General features: G+C 46.7%; 2 protein-coding genes and 1 non-coding gene across 5 annotated transcripts in view; 1 reads left to right on the top strand and 2 right to left on the bottom strand.

Moving 5' to 3' along the window:
- Positions 1–22,958, bottom strand: part of LOC126253648 (T-cell immunomodulatory protein) — a 443,932-nt gene that overhangs the window by 404,106 nt on the left and 16,868 nt on the right. The window lies entirely within an intron of this gene.
- Positions 1–22,958, top strand: part of LOC126253651 (transmembrane protein 47) — a 387,066-nt gene that overhangs the window by 171,778 nt on the left and 192,330 nt on the right. The window lies entirely within an intron of this gene.
- Trnaa-agc (transfer RNA alanine (anticodon AGC)) lies at positions 2,150–2,222 on the bottom strand. The gene has a single exon. It is a non-coding gene; the product is annotated as a tRNA-Ala (tRNA).

The following is a 22,958-nucleotide window of genomic DNA, read 5'->3' on the forward strand; positions in this document are numbered from 1 at the left end:
TGCTAAGGATCAATATATCTTTCCTACTTCATAGTTATTCAAAGTTGAAATTACTGTTTTATGATCACTGATGTTACAGTTCGTACAATCGTTCAAAAACACAAGTTTGCAGTGGATTTTATTTCTTACTAGAATGCTGTTTCATACCACGACTAGCCCAAGAACATGAGACTCTCATTAAAGAAAATTACGTTATCACTATAAAATTTAGCCAGATCAGAACGGAGCACAGCAAGATTCCTATCAGATTCGGTAAGTACATTAAATTATTTGCACTGTAATTTATATCTTATCAGCAGCCCGCGTCAACCTGCAACACATCATAAAATCTGCTGATCTTCACTGCCAGTCTGGGAGCTAAAAGAAATAATATTATTCTACTATTATTTTACCGCTTCCTTGCGGTATACTCGACGATATTGTAAGTCGTTTAAATACGCCGCGGCAGCGGCTCTTCTTTCTCCACACAGCTCAGCTCCACAGATAATAATTTTTTTTATATAACTGAAAAATATCTTAACATGATGGGATAATAGGCAAGCAAGCTTTAACAATTAAATAATACACGTTTTCATTTAAACAACTCTATTGAAACATTTAAATATCTCAACAATTACAGACCTGTGTAAATGCACACGTAATGGCGTACAATTCCCAATCTCGACAAAAGAATGCTACCTTCTCGCTCTCTACGACAACAACAGGAGATCTTTCTCTCACAGCTTCCAGATTAAGAAGACAAAGACTTTACTTTACATCATGCATTATATACTAATTCATTTTGTGATCTCTGTACAACATTTATCTTCTGTGTCGGTCTTATTACTCGCCGACGCAGACGTTCTCTGAAATAAATAATAAAGAAAAAATACATAATTTTACACAATTACACAATATATTGTCTTTGTTTATTACTAGACGTTACAACCTGCACCGTATTCGTTTGAATAGAAGAAATGAAGATCGAAGAAAGAGTACCGCATTTCTTCACGGGCTCATGTAGTAAACGCGAAACCATCACAGATTGTCATCTAACTCCAGGGGCAGGCGCTGCTAGAGAGGCGTTGTGCATCGCGACGTGACCTACTGTTAAAATTCGGAGAGCGTATTCAATAGTTGAATTAACTTCTATATTGCTTACTCCTATGTATGTAGTGAAGAGACCATGCAGGTAAAACTAGAGATACTCAAGCTCACAGAGGGACTTAACAACAGTCGTTCGTCCCATGGACCATTGGCGTCTGCAACAGGAAAAGGGAGGTGGGGGAGGGAGTGACAGTGGTTCACAAACTGCCCTCTGCCAGTTGTTCGCTTGTGAGAAGGTGGTGGTAATGCCTCGTGTTAAGCCCGTTTTACTCTGGCGACTTCCTGGTAAGAACTGACTGCTCGAAGTGCGCGCGCCTTTTGTGTCTGCGTCTAAATCAGCACCCAACCACGATACGAGTGTGTGTGTATGACGTCAGTGATCTATAGATTGTGGCGAGTGTTGAATTCTAAATTTCAGTGTGCTGCACACTGTGAATGCGCAGGAACATCAGACTATCATGGCGTCTGCAAACATCGGAAGTTAGCGTATTTTGGCCGAGCTCTTTCCGATTGCAGATATGGATTTCATGCTCTTGTATCTTCTTAATATTTATTGTCTTGTCTGCTCTGTTTTCGTGACTCATTGAAAAGTTGCATTAGGCCTTGAAGTTTTTTCCTAATAGTGTTGTCCTGTAAGAGAGACGAAACATCTCAAAGCAAAAAGTTATGTACGTTTTACAGAGAAAAAGCCAACACCGTGCATAAATAAGAAAGTAAATAGATAAACGTGTTTTAATGAAACTGATTTCAACAGTGAAAGAGTAAAAAAAGAAAATACATGCTGTTTGGCAATTACCAAGAAAACAAAATACAAAGATAAAGCAAAAAGGCGCTATTTACTGCAGTCTAGAGATCGTTTGATATGTTTGCAAGTATATATTTTATCGAACAAATAAGTGCGTGCTCTGAAATGTTTGGATGACACTTCCGTATTCTTCAGTTCTCAGGAGTGTAAATAATTTACCACACGACCTTTGAAAGCACGGTCCACTATGCATTCTGATTTGGTCATTAATAAACTCTATTATCATTGATCGAAGCAGGCGAAATGAATTAAAATTTGTACTGCGGCCGGGACTCAAACCCGGGTCTTCCTGCTTGCTAGGCAGAAATGCTAACCATTACACCACCGCAGTACGATGGTCAACATTGCTTCACGAACTACCTAAGCTGAGTGCCCTCACCAACACAAACTTCAATATGCAAATGAACTGAAGTTTGTGTGTTGGAGGGCACTCAGGTTATGTACTTCTTGCAGCAATGTTGACCATCGTACTGCGGTGGTGTAATGGATAGCGTTTCTGCCTAGCTAGCAAGAAGACCCCGGATCAAGTCCCGGCTGCAATACAAATTTTAATTCATTTTGTCTGCTTCGATCATTATCGTAGGTAATAAAGAGACTTAAATGTCTCGGGGAAACATTTAATTGTAAGATCTATTACGATTGCACTTTGTGCCATATTTCGATTTTTTCGTAAAAAGGGCAGTCCCTCGTAAACTCACTTTCACCGTTCCGATACGAAACTGCACAGCAGACAGCTGTCACAACATAGGTAATTAGCGCTGACGTGTAAACTAAAACTACCTCTAAACAAACGATTCATTACAGGTATAAAACGCCAGAGGCGCTGCAGTAGGTTCGCGTACTTCCACTAGTCAGTGGAGACAAGAAAATCGATGGCGTAAAACGGACTTAAGAAAGAGAAACATCTACCAGCACATAGCGGAATTCGACAGCGGCAGTGTCGTGGCCAATGACGATAGTTCGTCGTGATACGATATTGCTGCTCGCATTGGTCGCGATCTACATTTTTAAGTGCGAATACGGGATCGGTACTTTCAGCAGCAGCGACGTCACACTGAACGCCGTGTGGCATCTCAGCGGCTCCGGCGACTAGCGCCCGAGAGGTCACACACATTACTCGCTTTACTCGTCTGGACCTTAGCCACATCATGCACCTTGACTCAGCAGGACAAGTAGTCGCACCGCGTGACGACGTCTAAAGCACCAAAGAAGTCAGCACTGCCGTAATTGTGGCTTCCCTTGGTGCAAGAGTGTAGTGAGGGGCGCCGACAGTGGTGCGCCTGACGACGACATTGGACTCAAGAGTGGCGCCACTTAGTCTCTACAGGCGAGTAACGGTTGTGCGTGCAGCATCACGATGGAGCCAATTACCTCTGGAGAGGCCGAAAACAACGAAATTGCATGGAGGACCGAAAAGAATTGTCGTCACTGGAGTGTGTTCGTCATAGTCATACGAGCCCAGCACCTTGTGCAGTACCCAAGGTGATTACCTCTGGTACCATAGCCGGTAATTTGTACAGTGGTCTGGAGTGTTTGTTAGTAGCTGATGACTGCTGTATTCAGCCTGTGTGGCCAAGTTTTGACTGCTTGAGCAACATCTGTTCTAGACTTATTACGCCAAGCAGCTACACCTAACACCGCCGCCGTTATTAAATTGGTGTAGAGATTCAACCTTGCAACTCCTACTGTTATCTCAGGGTCCAGCTGTGGTGTGACCTTTTTATCCTCAGCATCGAACTTCCGTGCAGATTTCTATACGTGAAGCGGCTATAAAACAAAACACTGCTTCTCTACTTACATAAAGTGTAGACTTCTTCTTTCTTGGCTCTACAGAGCTCATGATGAGTCTTGGCCTCTTCTACAATTTCCTTCCATCCCTCTCGGTCCTTTCCCAATACTCTCCAGTTTCTGTAGCCCATCTTCCTAAGATCTTCGATTACTCCATCTTCCCATCTGGCTCTTGGTCGACCACGTCCTCTCTGCCCTCCTGGCTTTCCTTGTAATATTCTTTTTGGTACTTCTGTATCATTCATGCGAGCCACGTGTCCCTCCCACCTCAGTCTGGATGACTTCGCTATCCTTCTGATGGGTTGGTCTTTGTATATGATATACAACTCACGGTTGTATCTCCTACTCCCTCTTTCACAGATTGGGCCGATATCTCGTCTAAGTACCTTTCTTTCAAATGCATCCAGTGTTTCAATACCTTTAGTTGTTAATGTCCAGGCTTCAGAGGCATATGTAAGCACTGGTCGTATGAGTGATTTATACATAGTTAATTTCGAGGTACCAGTCAGGGATGTTGAGGATAGAAGTCTTGTTAGGGCAAAATAGGCTATATTGGCTAGTATTACTCTTACTTTTATTCCATCCTCTTTTTTTTCTTTTCCATACCAGGTCCGTCTTCCTTCATCCGTCCGACTTTACTTTGTAGAAGTTTCGCAACAATTGCTTTTTACAGAGCGGGCTGTCAACCCTGCGTCCAACCCCTACCGGGGGACGGGTGATTTTTAATCAGGGTTTTCTTCCCTTAGCCTTTGGAGGCCCAACTCCCAACTGCAAGGCAACAGTTATTGTTTTGCTAGTTTTGGTCCGCCCTGGGTATTTTATTTCCCCCGTGTCAACCATATCTGGCCGGCCGAAGTGGCCGTGCGGTTAAAGGCGCTGCAGTCTGGAACCGCAAGACCGCTACGGTCGCAGGTTCGAATCCTGCCTCGGGCATGGATGTTTGTGATGTCCTTAGGTTAGTTAGGTTTAACTAGTTCTAAGTTCTAGGGGACTAATAACCTCAGCAGTTGAGTCCCATAGTGCTCAGAGCCATTTGAACCAAATCAACCATATCTGGTGAACATTCCCCAATACACCACGTGGGGAGGCGCCCGATGGGAGACTGGCAACTCCACACGGGAATAGAGTATAGACTGGTTCCAATAAACTCTGTTTATCGTCACAAACTTTCATAAACGGTTACACGTTACATGAGAAGTTACTACTCCCAGAACCAACTTTATTACTGTGTCGAAGACCTCTCAGTAACATGTCTAGGAATAGTATATAACAACAATGGGTTATGTACTTTATATTCGTCTTCCTTGGTGCCGGAGATCTTCCATGGCACCAGAGCTCTCTCGTTCCACCTCGCTCCACGGAGATTACAAATGCTCTCCCGCTAGTAGACTCCGCACGTGTTACAAACTAATTGCGATCATGTACATCTTTACTCTGAGCTCTATATTTGACTTACTTGATGCATGTATTTTAATGAAAGGCATGGATCACTACAAGCATTACCTTTCTCGCGTGCACGAGTCGGTATATCTGCATTATCTTAGACGTCTGAAGTCAATCTGAAAGTATTTGTATGGAGTGTAGCCATGTATGGAAGTGAAACATGGACGATAACTAGTTTGTACAAGAAGAGAATAGAAGCTTTAGATATTTGGTGCTAGAGAAGAATGCTGAAGATTAGATGGGTAGATCACATAAATAATGAGGAGGTATTGAATAGAATTGGGGAAAAGAGAAGTTTGTGGCACAACTTGACCAGAAGAAGGGATCGGTTGGTAGGGCATGTCCTGAGGCATCAAGGGATCACAAATTTAGCATTGGAGGGCAGCGTGGAGGGTAAAAATCGCAGAGGGAGACCAAGAGATGAATACACTAAGCAGATTCAGAAGGATGTAGGCTGTAGTAGTTACTCAGAGATGAAGCAGCTTGCACAGGATAGAATAGCATGAAGAGCTGCATCAAACCAGTCTCAGGACTGAAGACAACAACAACATCTAAGACGTTTGCGTGATGGTGTTTTTTAATACGTTGACGCAAGATCGCATGTTTCTCGTATTGCCCCTGACATATCTTGATAAAGATGGTGTTCGATTGTTGCCCGAACTAAAACGTTCTCCAGATCTGTCACCATCTGAAAACATCTGCTCGTTGGTTGTTGAGATACTAGCACACACGACTCTCCAATCACCATCCTCGTAGAAGTCTGACAAAGAGCTGAAGCAGCATGGAATGACGTACCCGTATGTCATCCACAGTCAGTTCTACTTTATACCCAGATGAATTAGAGGCAGAGATGCTGCAGTAGGTGGCAACGTGGTGTACTAATAAATTAAGGACCCCGTTTAGCCACAAACCATCTACAAATTTTAGTCGGGTGTTCTTCCTACTGTACTGTACACGCACGGTAAGTACAAATTTCGTTATTTAGTATCCTTCGTAATATTTCTAATTAATGGTAGCAGTGTACTTGGAGTTTGAATGACGCAAAGTTATTCAGAGGGTCGTTCATCAGAGCGCTAGCTGGATACTACTAAGTTTTATTCACTGCGATTAGCTATATGCTGCCCGAAAGACTTTTTTTTTATACTGGGGTACTTCTCCAGGCAAAGTTGGCAATATGGAGGACCACAGCGACGCAGCTGGCTTTGCGAATGTGAGACAGGCAGCTGCGCCCCGGTTTGCGTTGCGTCATCGGGGAGTTGGGGAGAGGTGGTCCAGCGTGCCATATGGGGACAGCGGATACGGGGAGAGGAAGGCCGCCGGCCTTTTGTGGAACATCTCTCACAGCCGCGCTGCGAATTACACGCCAACAACGGCTGCCACTCGCAAACACATTCGGAGCTTTAGTCTGTTGTACTGCAGGCGGTAAATTTCCATACAGTTTTAGTGGCAGGCTGCGACTACTTGAAGCTGCTATCCCACAGTTCAATAAGATCTAGTATCGTCACACTACCTGTTCTCTAACGCTCCTCACGCTGATAACATGTGGTTTAATATGTACCGCTAGAAAGCGGTGTCTACTACATATATTGTTTTGTCTTACTGTATGTACACTGGTGACCCAAAACATTGTGGCCACTTGCTTGATGATAGCTTGTTGGTTCACGTTTCGAATGCAGTAAGTTGCGATTCTGCGTGACATGCGCCGGGAAGTCCGCAGTAGGTTTCCGGAGGTGTGTGGCACCGGGTGGCACGGGTCACGCAGTTCATATAAAATTATGGTCCGGTGGCTTGTAGACGCGGAGTTGGCGCGCGATAGCGTCCCAGATTTGTTCGACTCTGCTCGGATAAGGCGAATTTGATGGCAAAGACTACGGCGTGAATTCACTATCATGCTCCTCATCTATATCTACAGCTACATATATACTTCGCGAGCCACCGTACTATGCGTTGCGGAGTGTACCCTGTACCTCTGCTGTTCCACTCGCAGATAGTGAGGAAGAAAGCCTGTCTAAGCCCTAATTTCTCGTATCTTACCTTCGTGGTCCCTACGCGGAATGTACGTTGGTGGCAGATCGTTCTGCAGTGAGCTTCAAACGCCAGTTCTCTAAATTCTCGCAGTGGTGTTCATCGAAAAGAACATCGGCTTCCCTCCAGATATTCCCATATGATCTCCCGAAGCATCCCCGCGCGTGTTTTTCGAACCCACCGAAAACAAATCTAGCAGCCCTTTAACCGGACCTGGTGTGTATCCCAAACACTCGAGCAGTATTCAAGAATAGAATAAAGTCTTATTGGTTTTCAAGTCACGTCATTTCGAATAAAATTCTCGAGCCATCTCCGCCATCGTCGTTAGGATAAAACTCGTTCCATTTCATATCGCTTTGCTACGTTACGTCCTAGGTATTTAAACGACATGACTGTGTCAACCAGGACACTACTAATGCTGTATCTGTTTATTTTTTCTATATTTAAAGCCACCTGCCGTTCATCACACCAACTAGAAATTTTGTGTAAGTTACCTTGTATCACCCTACAGTCACTCAACTTAGACACCTTCCTGAAACCACTCTAGCACGATTATGGCCTTGTGAGACGTACAGTTCTTCTGCTGGAAGGTACCATCCCCGGCGGGGGGTACATTGACAATGAAGGGATGCAGGTGGTTCGCAATATTGCTCACGTATTCCACAGCTGCCGCGGTGACTTCGATAAGAACCGAAGATCTCACAAACCCAGGTGAATATCCCCGGTAGCATAATATCGCGCCCATCGGCCCGACTCCACACGACAGTGCACGTTTCGAGTAACCTTTCGCCTGTACTCGTATGACAACGTATCCGGACTCAACCATTGATCTGGTGTAACAAGGAATGTGATTTATCCGACCAGGTGATATGTTCCCATTGATCTACGGTTCAACCTCGATGTACCCTTGCCCACTGTAATCCGCACGATGTCGTTGGGTCAACATGGGATCACGTAAGGGTTGTCAGCTGCGGAACTCCAGGTTCAACAATGTACCGTGAACGGTATGCTCCAACACTTGTGCCAGTATCAGCATTGTGTGCCGTCACATCTGCCACAGTTTGCGGCCTATTCTGCTTTACACGGCGGGCAAGCCCCAGTACTCGGCATGAACGCTCAACACCTTGTCGCATGCTCGTGGTTTCACCGTTCTATAGATGCTCGCGACAGTAGCATGCGAACAGCCGTCCAGCTTCGCAGATTCCGAGATGCTCGTTCCCTGGCGCCGGGCTATAACGATCTGCGTTTTGCCTAAATAACTTACGTCAGGGGATTTCCCCATTTGCGGCACTTATTGTCGCTAGAATAATTTCCCCACTCGTTTCTCGTCCACCGATATAGTTCTCTCATCGCGTGACTTGCCTACAACGCTAGCAAGCGGCATTCAATCTCGCGGTGGCAGTAATAATAATATTTAATGTATAACAAAATACACTCCCCTCTCTCCCTCCCTCTTCCCTTCCTTAATTTTGTTCCTTTTTGCTTTCATTTGCTGCTTCTCCGGGACTGAACGTAGCAGCTCATGAATCAAAGTAGTATGCGTTTCTGTATAGCAGATAGCTTTCTTTGGCTTCTCTAACACACTTGATTACATGGTTTTAACTTAGCTTTCCACGACCAAATTGGCATTTCCCATTTCCACTGGATGTTTCCTTCATATTGGTGGCAGTAATACCAAAGACAACTTAAATATGCTTACCTCCCTGCCCTCAACCCCCTCCCTTAACACACACACACACACACACACACACACACACACACACACACACACACACACACACACACACACACATTGAGATGCTTTCACTTCCAGATACCCACTAGACCCTATGGTTTTTTGCCACCTTTTCCTGGGCGCCCTTGACGCATTTCCAGCCTCGGACATGGTATACACTGACGACTCAATCGTCGACGGACGAACCGGTTTTTGCCTACACACATGCAACGTACAGTGAACGACGCTCCCAGCTGAACGGATGCGGTGTATTCACTGCATAATTGGTGGCCATTGCTCGAGCCCTCAGCCAATTTCGTTCTTGCACTGGCGAGTCGTTCTTAATCAGCAGTGGCTCCTTGAGTAGTCTCCAGGCTGTCGACAAGTGCTACCCTCGACATCCATTTGTTGTGATTGTCCAAGATCTCCTGTATAAGCTCCACCAAACTCGGTGGTCAGTTGTCTTTGAATGGAGCCGTGGTCATGTTGAGATCTCAGGGAATGAACGTGCTGTCCAGTTAGCCAAGTTACCTACCAGGATGACGACTTTGGAGGTGGTGGAGAGTCGACCGCAGGCTCAGTTCTGGTATCCATATCAGTTGAACACGAATTGGTATGTCCTCCTTTCTCCCAAAAAACTGCAAGCACTGAAGTCGATAACGACAATGTGGCAGTTTTCCTTCGTTCTTCTCGCAGAGAATCCGCCGCTCTGTCAGCTTCACATTGGCCACACTTGGCTGAACCACGGCCACATCCTACAATGTGAGGATCCACCCACTGTCGTTGTGGTGTCCATCTAAAGTTGGTCCACATGCTACTGGACTGTCCTAATTTGGCCAGCTTTCGACGAAACCTTACAACTTGCTGACATGCTACCTCTGGTGCTAGCAGACAACGCCAAGGCAGCTCATTTGGTTTTATGCTTTACCCGTGACAGTGGTTTTTACTCCTCTGAGACACAGCGCACTTTAGCCTCATCAGGCACGTAATGAATTGGAGAGATACCCCGTTGTCTGCTCTGACCCAAGGGGCCCGTGGCTGCCCTTGCTCGGTGGTCCGGTTTAGCTCCTGCCCTTCCCACCTTTTTACCTCTCCTTATTATTGTCTGTGGTTGGCGGACAGACTGGTCGTCATTGCTCTCTTCCCTGAGAATTTATCTTGTCAGTGTGTCTCGTTTTTTTTCTGGTAATGAAGGGTGCGGAAGCACTGGTCCAAAGCAAAAGCGAATGTCTCCGGCCGCATAACGTGTCCCAGGCGCCACCAGTTGGTTTTTGGGCAGAGGAATTCTCCAACCCTCACACTTTTACCCCTCTCTTACTTCTATTTCTTTCTATCTATTTGTTTTCTTGATTTTCGGATACAGTCGAGGTCACTGGGATTTGTCTTTCGTGTCCTTCCTCTCTGGGGTCTACTCCCGCCTTGACACACAAAGGATTAAGGGACCGCTGACCTCGTAGTCTGGTACCTCTAACGCCATCCATCCATCCATCAAATACCCAATGTTTTTTTCTGGCGCAATTCATAGTAGCGAATACTGTTTGATAAGCTCATCGATTAAAAGTATGTATCATCTAAAGTGAAAGTTGATTTCAAATTTGAAACTGACCACGAATGAAGGCATGCGTAGCCAACATATCAGTATGCTAACACTGAATAGAACTTGATAACAACGCTTCGCTTTTCAGCCTCGACCATCTGTACGGCACATGTGTTCTCCGCAAATGTTGGTACGTCCTGCGTTCTGCCGTATGGTAACCTTCTAAATTGTCATCTGCTGTGTGGAGATGTCATAGAGAACTCACAAAATCAGTGTTCGTTATACTGAACATTCTTTCCTGCTTACGATGTAACGGAGTGCAGCTGAAGCTGCCGTCCCATGATCTTTCGGAAGATGGATGTACGTAGAATTTCTCGCAGTATAGAAAAAACGTGCCTTCAAACAAGTGCTACCAATCAAACAGCATGAAAAAATGTTGCACAATTTTGCATCCTCATCTCGCTGGTTGAGATGTTTTTACACAGTGAATGCTTAAACAAAGTTTGTAGTATGCGTGACTTCCAAACGTACGTGGAGCTCCAGAGACATCGGGGGCACTTATCACTCCAGGGTTGGGGCCCACGGAGAGTTCACCTGAACGCCGTAGCGTGGGTTGCAGCGACGGCCACCTCGGTCTTGCGTGGTCTTCGGCGTTGGCAGGGCGCTGAACGAATGATTTCGGAATGACACGGAATGTGTATGACGTTTTAACGAATCGAAAAACGACTGAAGATCATTGATATCGATTTTAGAGTTGCGATTACTTTGAGTAACTTTTCAAACCAAAGGCTCATCTTTCACGGAGACGTTTGCTGTCTAACACTGACCATATACGAGTAGAAGTGTCTTTCTTTGAACACGAAAACATTTGACGCTTTTTCGATGGTTGCCCTCGGAGTGTCTCGTGCACTTCCCTGTTGTCAGTCTAGTTCGTATCTATAGGAAAGCCTCACCCTTGTTCTAAGAGAAAAAAATGCCGAAATTCTTGTCTGTTGTAGGTTTAGTTGCAGGATCGCCCGTGCTGAGTATCAGGGGCCACGAGGTGCCAAACGCGTGCCATGCTTTTTGTTTGGGCTAAAAGTTTCTCGTCCTTGGCTTCTTTAAACGTATATGCAAATGACATATGGTTCAATAATGTACGTGTTAAAGTTCAGGAATGGTAAATAAAAACTTAGTGTTACCACAGACGTTGTAATTCTATGAGAGACGGCAAAGGACTTGGACGGTTACTAGAACCGAATGAATAGTGTCCTGAAATGAGGTTATAAGAGGAATATTGCTTACAGTAAAAGGAGTATAATGGGGTGTAGTCGAATTAAATTAGGTGATGCTGTGGGGATTAGATTAGGAAGCCCCCCCCATGGGGTCCACAACTCTTTTGTGGATACGTGCGTAGCGAGCACGGGACCCCGAGCTAATGTGGCCCTCCTTCCTTTCCGGGCTGCATACCTTCCTTTTCCGCATCCTTCCCTCTCCCCCATCTTCGCCCCTCCTCCCCTCACCTCTGGCTCTTTCCTTCCCTTTCTCGCCCTCTGGGAGTATGGTTTGTGCCTACGTCCGGAGACGGACGCTCGTAAATGTACCGCATTATTCGCCTTCTCTGCTTGTATGTCTTCATCCTTCCTTTGTCCTTCTCTTTTCCTTACCTCTTCTCTTTACCCTTTTCTCCGCTGCGGCGTTTGAGACCTTTCCTCTTTCCTTTCTGTTTTTCCCTTTCTCTTTCTTCCTCCCTGCGCGTGTCTGAAGGCCGACCCACGCATTTTTGTGCGTAGCCGGTGACGGGGTAACGCCTAATTCCCCGCCCCGGGTAGACAGGTAGGACAAGTACGTACCCCCTGGTAACGGCCAGGCCCAGGGAGGGGTGATTACCCGAGCTGATACCTTCCGAAAGTGCTGATTGGTCCCTCCGTCCGTTTGTCGGGAGGTGTGACCTGAGGTGTGAACAATCACCTAAGGCGGGAGTGCCCTCAGAGAGGCCCCCCACAAGGGAGGAGCGCGCCATCGGAGACGCCGGTAATCATGGGGGATCCTTCCGCAATGGTTTCCTCACCTTCCACTATGTCTGCTCACAAACGTAAGTTCACTGAGTCTCAGCCACAGACAGTTCTTCCATCGTTGCCACAGTACCTTGTTGTTTCTCGGTCTGACGAAGGTCACGACTTCTCCACAGTCAACCCTTTCATTATTCAGAAAGGTGTCGACGCAATTGCAGGTCCTGTAAAGTCTTGTTCCAGATTACGCAATGGCACCTTGTTGTTAGAAACAGTCAGTGCCCTCCAGGCACAAAAATTGCTGCGTACTTCACTGCTCCACACCTTCCCTGTCCGGGTTGAAGCGCACCGCACTTTAAATTCCTCGCGTGGAGTCGTTTATACACGCTCCCTCGATGGATTGTCTGACGAAGAAATTCAGCACTACCTGTCTGACCAGGGCGTAACGGCTGTTCATAGAGTTATGAAAAGGGTTGACACGAACATCATTCCAACCCGCACTGTCTTCTTGACATTTGACAAAGTTCAACTCCCATCGAAAATCAAAGCAGGCTATGAGAATTTCCGTTCGCCATTACGTCCCAAACCCTACGCGTTGCTATCGGTGTCAACGGTTCAATCACACCAGCCAGTCCTGTTCCAATCCGGCCAAATGTGTTACATGTGGCAAGGATGCCCATGAGGGTGCTTGTCCACCTCCATCCCCTCGCTGCATCAACTGCATGGGTGACCACGCTGCTTCCTCTCGTGATTGCCCCGTTTTTAAGGACGAAAAGCTCATCCAGGAAATCAGAGTGAAGGAAAAGGTGTCGACCTTTGCTGCTCGAAAGTTATTCGCCAGTCGAAAGCCCACCGTGACTCAGACAGGTAAATACAGCACTGTCCTTGCCTCTCCTCGGCCAACAAAGGAGGCGGCCACGCAGACATGCGACCTCACCTTTAGTGCCACGGTCGTCAGATCGGCCAGCGCAAAGATCGCCCGTTCAACCTCACCACTTTCGCCTGCCCACTCTATGGCTCACCCTTCATAGGGTTCTGCTAAATCTTGAGCCCAAAAGTCAGACACCAAGACTTCGAAAAAAGAGCATACTCGTGAAGATTTTTTACGTACCCCAACTTCACAACCATCGTTCCTCCTTCATTTCAACGTCCTGTTTCCAAGAAGGCTACAAAGAAACCCAGTTCATCTCCTTCTCCGCCAAGGCGTGTCCCATCTACAGCACCACCTGGCGGAAATCGGCCGTTTTCTGTGTCGCCGAGGCGCACTGCTGGCGGCCGATCAACCGGCCGATCGCTGGTGGCAGGAGCTGCTCCTGAACAACCTATGGATCAGGATCTTCTGCCTTCGGCTGAATGCCATTCCATGCTGTCGGTCGCAAGCTCTGAGCAGTCGTTGAGTTGACAGCAACTTTGGTCACATTCCTCCATTTTCTGTTCACCCTATGTCCATTATCCACAGGAATATCCGCAGCATTCGAGCCAATCGGGATGAATTGTCGATCCTCTTACGATCCTACTCGCCGGTCATCTTCTGTCTTCAGGAAACAAAGCTGCGTCCCCATGACCGCTTTGTTCTCCCTCATTTTTAGTCCGTCCGATATGATCTTCCCTCTGTTGAAGGCACTCCAGCCCATGGAGGACTCTTGATTCTTCTCCATGATACTCTCCATTATCACCCAATCCACTTAAACACTTCGTTCCGAGCTGTTGCCGTCCGTCTTTCTGGATACACGTTCTCTCTTTGTACTGTATACATTCCATCGTCCACACCAATGGCACGAGCTTATCTCCTTCATCTTCTTGGTCAGCTTCCACCCCCCCCCCCCCTATTTGCTGGTTGGGGACTTCGATGCCCACCACCCGCTTTGGGGATCTCCACATCCTTGTCCACATGGCTCACTATTGATAGACGTCTTCCACCAAGCGGATCTAGTTTGCCTCAACACTGGGGTCCCCACATTTTTGTCTGCGTCCACGACAAATTTATCTCATTTGGACCTTGCGGTCGGTATTGTTCCGCTAGCTCGGCGCTTCGAATGGTTCGCCCTTGATGATACACACTCGAGTGACCACTTTCCATGTGTCTTTAGACTGCAGCCTCAACTGCCATATATGCGCCCGCGACGCTGGAAGTTTGCCCAAGCCGATTGGGCACTTTTTTCGTCTCTAGCGACATTCGATGCCCGTCACTTTCCCAGCGTCGACGATGAGGTCACAAATATTACCGACGTTATTCTTACAGCTGCGGAACGTTCAATACCACGCACCTCCAAATTGCCCCGGCGCCCCCCAGGTCCTTGGTGGAACGAGGCATGCCGTGACGCAATACGTGAGCGGCGACGTGCTCTTCGCGTTTTCCGCCACCTTTTTGGCGGACTTTGGCAAACTGTATCCGCTATAAGCAGTTCCGTGCGCGATGCCGTCGTGTCATCCGCGATAGCAAGAACGCAAGCTGGAAACTCTTTATTAGCTCATTTAACACCTTCACTCCATCCTCGGAAGTTTGGAGTTGGCTTCGACGATTCTCAGGCGCGCCTAGTTTCTCCCCGGTCTCTGGGCTCACTGTCGCGCATGATACATTAGTGGACCCCGTCGCAATTTCTAACTCATTGGGTCAGCACTTTGCAGAGATTTCGAGCTCTTCAAATTACCCGCCAGCGTTTCTCCCGAAGAAACGTGCAGCGGAAGTGCGGCATCTTGCTTTCTCCCCCAAAATCGCGAAAGCTACAATACTGTTTTCTCCATGCGGGAACTCCAACATGCACTCTCTTCTTCTCGCTCCTCCGCCCCAGGACCGGATGGTATCCACGTCCAAATGTTGCTGCATTTATCAACCCATAGTCTGCGTTACCTCCTTCGCCTTTATAATCGAATTTGGACCGACAGTACTTTTCCCAGACGATGGCGGAAAGCTATCGTCGTTCCTGTTTCGAAACCTGGAAAGGACAAACATCTCCCCTCTAGCTATCGCCCCATTTCTCTCACGAGTAGTGTCTGTAAGGTTTTGGAGCGTATGGTGAATTACCGTTTAGCGTGGTGGCTGGAATCCTGCAGTCTTTAGCACCTGCCCAATGCGGATTTCGAAAGCATCGTTCTGCAGTTGACCATCTTGTTGCTCTCTCCACTTATATCATGAACAATTTTCTCCGGAAACGCCAAACAGTAGCAATATTTCTTGATCTGGAGAGAGCATACGATACCTGTTGGAGGACAGGCATCCTCCGCACACTGTTCTCTTGGTGCTTCGAGGTCGGCTGCCCCTTTTTCTTCGTGAATTTATGGCAGAGCGCACATTTAGGGTGCGGGTGAACACTACTCTCTCCCGTACTTTCTCCCAAGAAAACGGGGTACCCCAGGGCTCCGTGCTGAGTGTTGTACTGTTTGCCATTGCCATAAATCCAATTATGGATTGTCTCCTTCCTGATGTCTCGGGCTCCCTCTTCGTGGACGATTTTGCGATCTACTACAGCTCTCAACGGACCAGCCTTCTTGAACGACGTCTTCAAGGATGTCTCGATCGCCTCCACTCTTGGAGCATCGAAACCGGCTTCCGTTTTTCTCCCAGTAAGACCGTTTGTGTTAATTTTTGGCGACGTAAGGAGTTTCTTCCGCCTCCTTACATCTAGGTCTTGTCAACCTTCCGTTTGCGGACGTCGCTAAATTCTTGGGTCTTATGTTTGAAAGAAAATTGTGCTGGTCCTCCCACGTTCCCTATCTTTCGGCTCGCTGTCTGCGATCCCTTAACACCCTCCGTGGTCCTTCTCCGCCTCTATCGCGCCTTAGTCCGCTCGAAATTGCACTATGGAAGCATAGTCTACTCCTCTGCTCGGCCGTCTATTCTTCGGCGTCTCGGCTCTATCCACCACCGTGGATTACGTTTAGTGTCTGGAGCTTTTTACACCAGCCCTGTGGAAAGCCTTTATGCTGAGACTGCTGAACCTCCGCTGTCCAATCGGCGAGCAGTTCTTCTGAGTCGTTATGCTAGCCATGTGTCTTCCATGCCTGCTAATCCAGCCTATGACCTTTTTTTCGACGCCTCCTTTGATGTAGGGTATGCAGGCCGCCCCTCCTCCCTACTACCACCGGGAGTTCGCTTCCGTCAACTACTCCATTCTCTTTCCTTCCGCTTTCCTAAAACCTTCTTGTTAACTTGGGGTACAGCACCGCCTTGGCTCCGTCCCCGGATCTGCCTGCTCTGTGACCTTTGTCGATTTCCCAAGGATGGTACCCCTTCACTTGTTTATCGTCGGGCATTTGCTGCTCTATGTGCACAAATGACGGAAGCCACATTTATTTACACCGATGGCTCGAAAACATGGTTAGGTGTAGGGAGTGCCTATATTGTTGGCGACACCCCAAATCACTTTCGGCTTCCCGACCAGTGTTCGGTTTATACTGCGGAGCTTTACGCTGTTCTCCAGGCTGTCCACTACATCCGCCGCCATCAGCGGATACAGTACGTAATCTGCTCAGATTCTCTCAGCTCTCTTCTCAGTCTCCAAGCTCTTTACCCTGTGCACCCTCTGGTCCATCGGATTCAGGACTGTCTGCGCTTGCTCCACCTGGGGGGCGTCTCGGTGGCGTTCCTCTGGCTCCCGGGACACGTTGGTATCTGTGGAAATGAGGCGGCCGATATAGCAGCCAAGGCTGCCGTCTCTCTTCTTCGGCCAGCTATTCAATCGATTCCCTTCGCCGATCTACGGAGCGCTTTATGTCGTCGTGTTGGTTTTTTATGGCACGCGAAGTGGTACTGAATAGCATTTGGGGGGAAAAGAAATTTGTGCGACAAAGTTGACCAAAAGAAGGGATCGGTTGATAGGATAGGAGCGTCACTCCAAACTGGACAGGAATGTACGAGGGTCACTCCAAAAGAAATGCACACAATTTATTTAAATCCATCTTTTATTCTACATGTTTGAAAGTTTTACAGTGTGTAGATACATCCTTTCTGATCAATATTTTCATTTCTCCAATATTTCCATCCCTCCCAACTGCCTTACGCCATCTTGGAACCAGCGCCTGTATACCCGCATCTGGACAAAGCTGTTGGAGCCAATGTTTGGCAGCGTGCACAAGGGAGCCATCATCTTCAAACCTTGTTCCACGAAGAGTGTCTTTCAGTTTCCCAAAGAGATGATAGTCATACGGAACCAGGTCAGGACTATAAGGCAGGTGTTTCAGTGTTGTCCATCCGAGTTTTGTCATCGCTTCCATGGTTTTTTGACTGACATGTGGCCATGCATTGTCGTGCAAGAGCAAAACATCCTGCTTTTGCCGATGTGGTCGAATACGACTCGGTCGAGCTTGAAGTTTCTTCAGTGTCGTCACATACGCATCAGAATTTATGGTGGTTTCAAATGGCATGGTGTCGACAAGCAAGAGTCCTTCGGAATCGAAAAACACCGTAGCCATATGTTTTCCAGCAGAAGGTGTGGTTTTGAAAAATTTTTTTTCTTGGGTGAATTTGCATGATGCCACTCCATTGAGTGGCTCTTCGTTTCTGGTGAAAAATGACGGAGCCATGTTTCATCACCTGTCACAATTCTTCCAAGGAATTCATTTCCACCATTCTCGTACTGTTCCAAAAGTTCGCTGCATACCGTTTTTCTTGTTTCTTTGTGAGCCAATGTCAACATCTTGGGAACCATCCTGGCACAAACCTTTTTTAACGCCAACATTTCAGTATTCTGCAGACACTTCCTTCCCCTATCCCAACGTCGCGTGGAAATTCGTTCACTGTGATGCATCTGTCAGCAGTCACCAATTCGTTAACTCTCTGCACATTGTCTGGAGTGTGTGCAGTACGAGGCCTGCCGCTGCAAGTACAATCCTCAGTATTGCCGTGCCCGCTTTCATCACGTAACTTGCTTGCCCACCGACTAACTGTACTGCGATCGACAGCAGCATCTCCATACACCTTTTTCAACCTATTGTGGATGTTTTCCACTGTCTCGTTTTCAGAGCACAGGAATTCTACGACAGCACGTTGCTTCTGACGAACGGCAAGTGTAGCAGCCATCTCGAAGACATGCTGTGACGGCGCCACTCACGGGAACAGGTTGAACAAAGTTTGAAAACAAGCGGGAAGGATGTATCTGATTTCTGTAAAACTTTCACACATGCAGAATGAAAACTGTATTTTTACAAAAATAGTATGCATTTCTTTTGGAGTGACCCTCTCATTAGTTGGAAATGGGAACAAATGTATGAAGGAAGCCAGGCATGTCCATAAATGATGGATTGGTAAAGCTGGACTAGTAGGAAAGCTACTGTCTGAGGCTTCCACTCTCACCGCATCACTTTTTAACCCAAGTCTGCTAGCCTATTGAAAGACTAACTGGAGGAATGAATGCAGCTTCTACTAGGTTAGCATCCACTATTACAGTGGATGGCATAAAGGACCATCTCCAGGCATTGTAGTGTGTGATGCAACAGTTGGTAATTCTGAGCATGCTTTATTATGTGGCTGATATCAACAGATTACTAGTTGTTAAAAATTATATTTGGTGATGTGTTTTGGGTGTAGCCCGTCATAAAAATATTTGCTAAATGAAACATAACTGCCATGAAAGCCCCGCACAATGCACGCACAACATTCTTTTTGAGGACCCTCGTACATACTGAGACATCAAAGGATCACTAATTTAATACTGCAGGGAAGTGTGGGGGCAAACATCGTAGAGGGACACAGAGATGAATACAGTAAGCAGATTCGGGATAATGTGAGTTGCAGTAGGTATTTGGAGATGAGGCCTGCACAGGATAAAGCAGCATGGAGAGCTGCATCAAATAAGTTCTCGGGTTGAAAACAAAACTCACATCATCTTGGTAAGGATTTATTCACAGAACTTTAGCTGTAGTATGTAATGTCGCGTTATTAGTACACGTTTGGCCGTGGGGTGCTAGTTTCGCTACCAGACGATGTGAACCCTGCTTGGAGGACGTAGTGTGTCGTTTCCACGCTTTTGACATTGGACGTGCAGCCCCCTCCTCACGGTGGAGTACCGCACGCGGTGCATTACGGCGCAGCGGTAGCCTGTGGAAACGCGGCACGTCTCTGTTCCGGGGGGGATGTGTGGGAGCAGCTCGGCGACCCGAGACAATTCCGGGCTGGAGCTTCCGGCGCTCGTCGAGTAATCCGGCCGGCGGCGGCTGTGGCCGAGTTGCACTTGTTCTGGCCGGCAGCGGGCCGGGCCCGCCCTGCGCCGTCAATCGATACGGCGGCGCCGGAGCGCGCGCGGCGATCTGCGTGCGTGCGCGGCCACTGCGAGCAGCACGCCGCGCCGCGCCGCTAACAGGATTAACGATTGGCTGCGCGCCGAAGCGCCACGCCGCACCCACCCACGCGCCGCTCTGCTCCCATTGTGTCGGCGCCCCCGAATCTCGCAGACACTGGAGTAGCGCTGCCGCTGCCGCGTCTCCGTGACGTGCGTGCTCTCACCTCGATCCCACCCCGTTGTCCCGCTTCCGCTACCCTAGCGTCTGTCGAGGCGCAACCACGTGTAACTTGCTGTGTACGAGGTTACCTCTATGGTCTTTACGTCACTATGTTGTTGTTGTCGTCTTCAGTCCTGAGACTGCTTTGATGCAGCTCTCCATGCTACTCTATCCTGTGCAAGCTGATTCATCTCCCAGTACATACTGCAGCCTACATCCTTCTGAATCTCCTTAGTGTATTCATCTCTTGGTCTCCCTCGACGATTTTTACTCTCCACGCTGCCCTCCAATACTAAATTGGTGCTCCCTTGATGCCTCAAAACATGTCCTACCAACCGATCCCTCCTTCTAGACAAGTTTTGCCACAGACTTCTCTTCTCCCCAATTTTATTCAATATCTTCTCCTTAGTTACGTGATCTACCCACCCTATCTTCAGCATTCTTCTATAGCACCACATTTCAAAAGCTTCTATTCTCTTCTTGTCCAAACTATTTATCGTCCTCATTTCACTTCCATACATGGCTACACTCCATACAAATACTCTCAGAAACGACTTCCTGACACTTAAACCTATACTCGATGTTAACAAATTTCTCTTCTTCAGAAATGCTTTCCTTGCCATTGCCAGTCTACATTTTATGTCCTCTCTACTTCGACCATCATCAGTTATTTTGCTCCCCAAATAGCAAAACTCCTTTACTACTTTAAGTGTCTCATTTCCTAATCTAATCCCCTCAGCATCACCCGATTTAATTTGACTACATTCCATTATCCTCGTTTTGCTTTTGTTGATGTTCATCTTATATCCTCCTTTCAAGACACTGTCCATTCCGTTCAACTGCTCTTCCAAGTCCTTTGCTGTCTCTGACAGAATTACAATGTCATCGGCGAATCTCAAAGTTTTTATTTCTTCTCCACGCATTTTAATACCTACTCCGAACTTTTCTTTTGTTTCCTTTACTGCTTGCTCAATATACAGATTGAATAACATCGGCGATAGGCTACAACCCTGTCTCACTCCCTTCCCAACCATTGCTTCCCTTTCATGCCCCTCGACTCTTAAAACTGCCATCAGGTTTCTGTACAAATTGTAAATAGCCTTTCGCTCCCTGTATTTTACCCCTGCCATCTTCAGAATTTGAAGGACAGGTTTCCAGCCAACATTGCCAAAAGCTTTCTCTAAGTCTACAAATGCTAGAAACATAGGTTTGCCTTTCCTTAATCTAGCTTCTGAGATAAGCCGTAGGGTCACTATTGCCTCACGTGTTCCAACATTTCTACTGAATCCAAACTGATCATCCCCGAGGTCGGCTTCTACCAGTTTTTCCATTCGTCTGTAAATAATTCGTGTTAGTATTTTGCAGCTGTGACTTTTTAAACTGATAGTCCGGTAATTTTCGCATCTGTCAATACCTGCTTTCTTTGGGATTGGAATTATTATATTCTTCTTGAAGTCTGAGGATATTATGCATGTCTCATACATCTTGCTAATCAGATGGTAGAGTTTTCTCAGGACTGGCTCTCCCAAGGGTGTCAGTAGTTCTAATGGAATGTTGTCTACTCCCAGGGCCTTGTTTCGACTTCAGTCTTTCAGTGCGCTCTCTCTCTCTCTCTCTCTCTCTCTCTCTCTCTCTCTCTCTCTCTCTCTCTCTTCACGCAGTATCTTATCTCCCATTTCATCTTCATCTACATCCTCTTCCATTTCCATAACATTGCCCTCAAGTACATCGCCATTGTATAGACCCTCTATATACTCCTTCCCTGAAGTCTAAATTACTTTATTATATGAAGTCCGATTATTCTTGTGGTGCACTGCGACATATCTCATAGCATTCTGACGCATTTTAACACGATCAACCATCACCCCAACTTATTGGTCTCCTACAACGATCTCTCCACTGGTTTCATGATAACGGGAAAGAATGCGACACTAACGCGCAGAGTCAGAATCAGTCGGAAATGTTAACTGCAGACTATACACGATAATTTTCATCTTGCTGCAGTCTTCGTGCTTTATCGCACCTCAGAACAATTAGTAATCTGAGGCACAATGCAATCTAGCAATGTATCATTTTCACGAGATAAGAAGTCACAGTACGCTCTCAGAATTTGAAGAGTAAACACATTCGTGATAACATAACAACACTCTTGTATCGTCTGCCATTGAAGTTTTTTGAGCATCTCCGCAACGCCCTCGGCCTTAAACGAGGCGGTGATGAAACACGCCGCTCTTCGTGGGATCTTGTCTCTTTCTTCTGTTAATCATACTATGTAAGGGTTCCATATTGACGAACAGGGATGAGCAACTGTCTTGTAATCCACTTCTTTAGCGGATCAGTTACGTTTCCCTTAAGATTCTTGTAATTACTCACAGCCTCTCAACTGCTTTTCCTACAACTTTTTTTTTCTATGCGGCTATTCCACTTACTCATAGACGTCATGAGTTAGTTACTGTTTACACCGATTTTCATCAATATCGTAATCGAACAGTAATGGATCTTTTCGTATATTTATGCATAACACGTTAAATATTCTTACGTTCGGGTCAACCCGCCAGTCACTACACCATCGTCGATAATCTGCCGGTCTTCCTGCAATTCGCAACAAATATTCTGGCGCTGCTACCTCCTTAGAGACAAGCGTATCATTGTGAAAAGCGTCATGAAGATTCGTACTTTATACACTTATCATCGGCATAAATTTCAATCAGTAACCATCGATCGGACACTGACATTTTAGCGGCACCACACGAACCTAGTAAAGAAACTTGACTCTAGATTAAAACTACTCCCGGGAATAATTGAGAAGCAAGTGCAGATACGCCACGCAATGGTGCTATTTCATTTATGGAATTAGCTGCTACACATTGTGCCCTGCTTTGGTAAACAGCGCACCTACATCTAAGATAGATGTACGTCTGAATGAGGCCAGGAGGACCATTATTGGCAATGTCATGTACTCCAATTCACTTCTTGCCTCTCCTGTCGAATATTGCTCATCTGGATCTCGCAAGTAAAGCCTACGCGCAAGCTCTTAAGACGACAAGAGTTCCTAAAAACTCTTTTCTAAGTATCTCAAAAAATGGCTCTAACATCGGAGGTCATCAGTCCCCTAGACTTAGAACTACTTAA

Source organism: Schistocerca nitens, chromosome 4 (assembly GCF_023898315.1).
Source record: "Schistocerca nitens isolate TAMUIC-IGC-003100 chromosome 4, iqSchNite1.1, whole genome shotgun sequence".
NCBI classification, from domain to species: Eukaryota; Metazoa; Arthropoda; class Insecta; order Orthoptera; family Acrididae; genus Schistocerca; species Schistocerca nitens.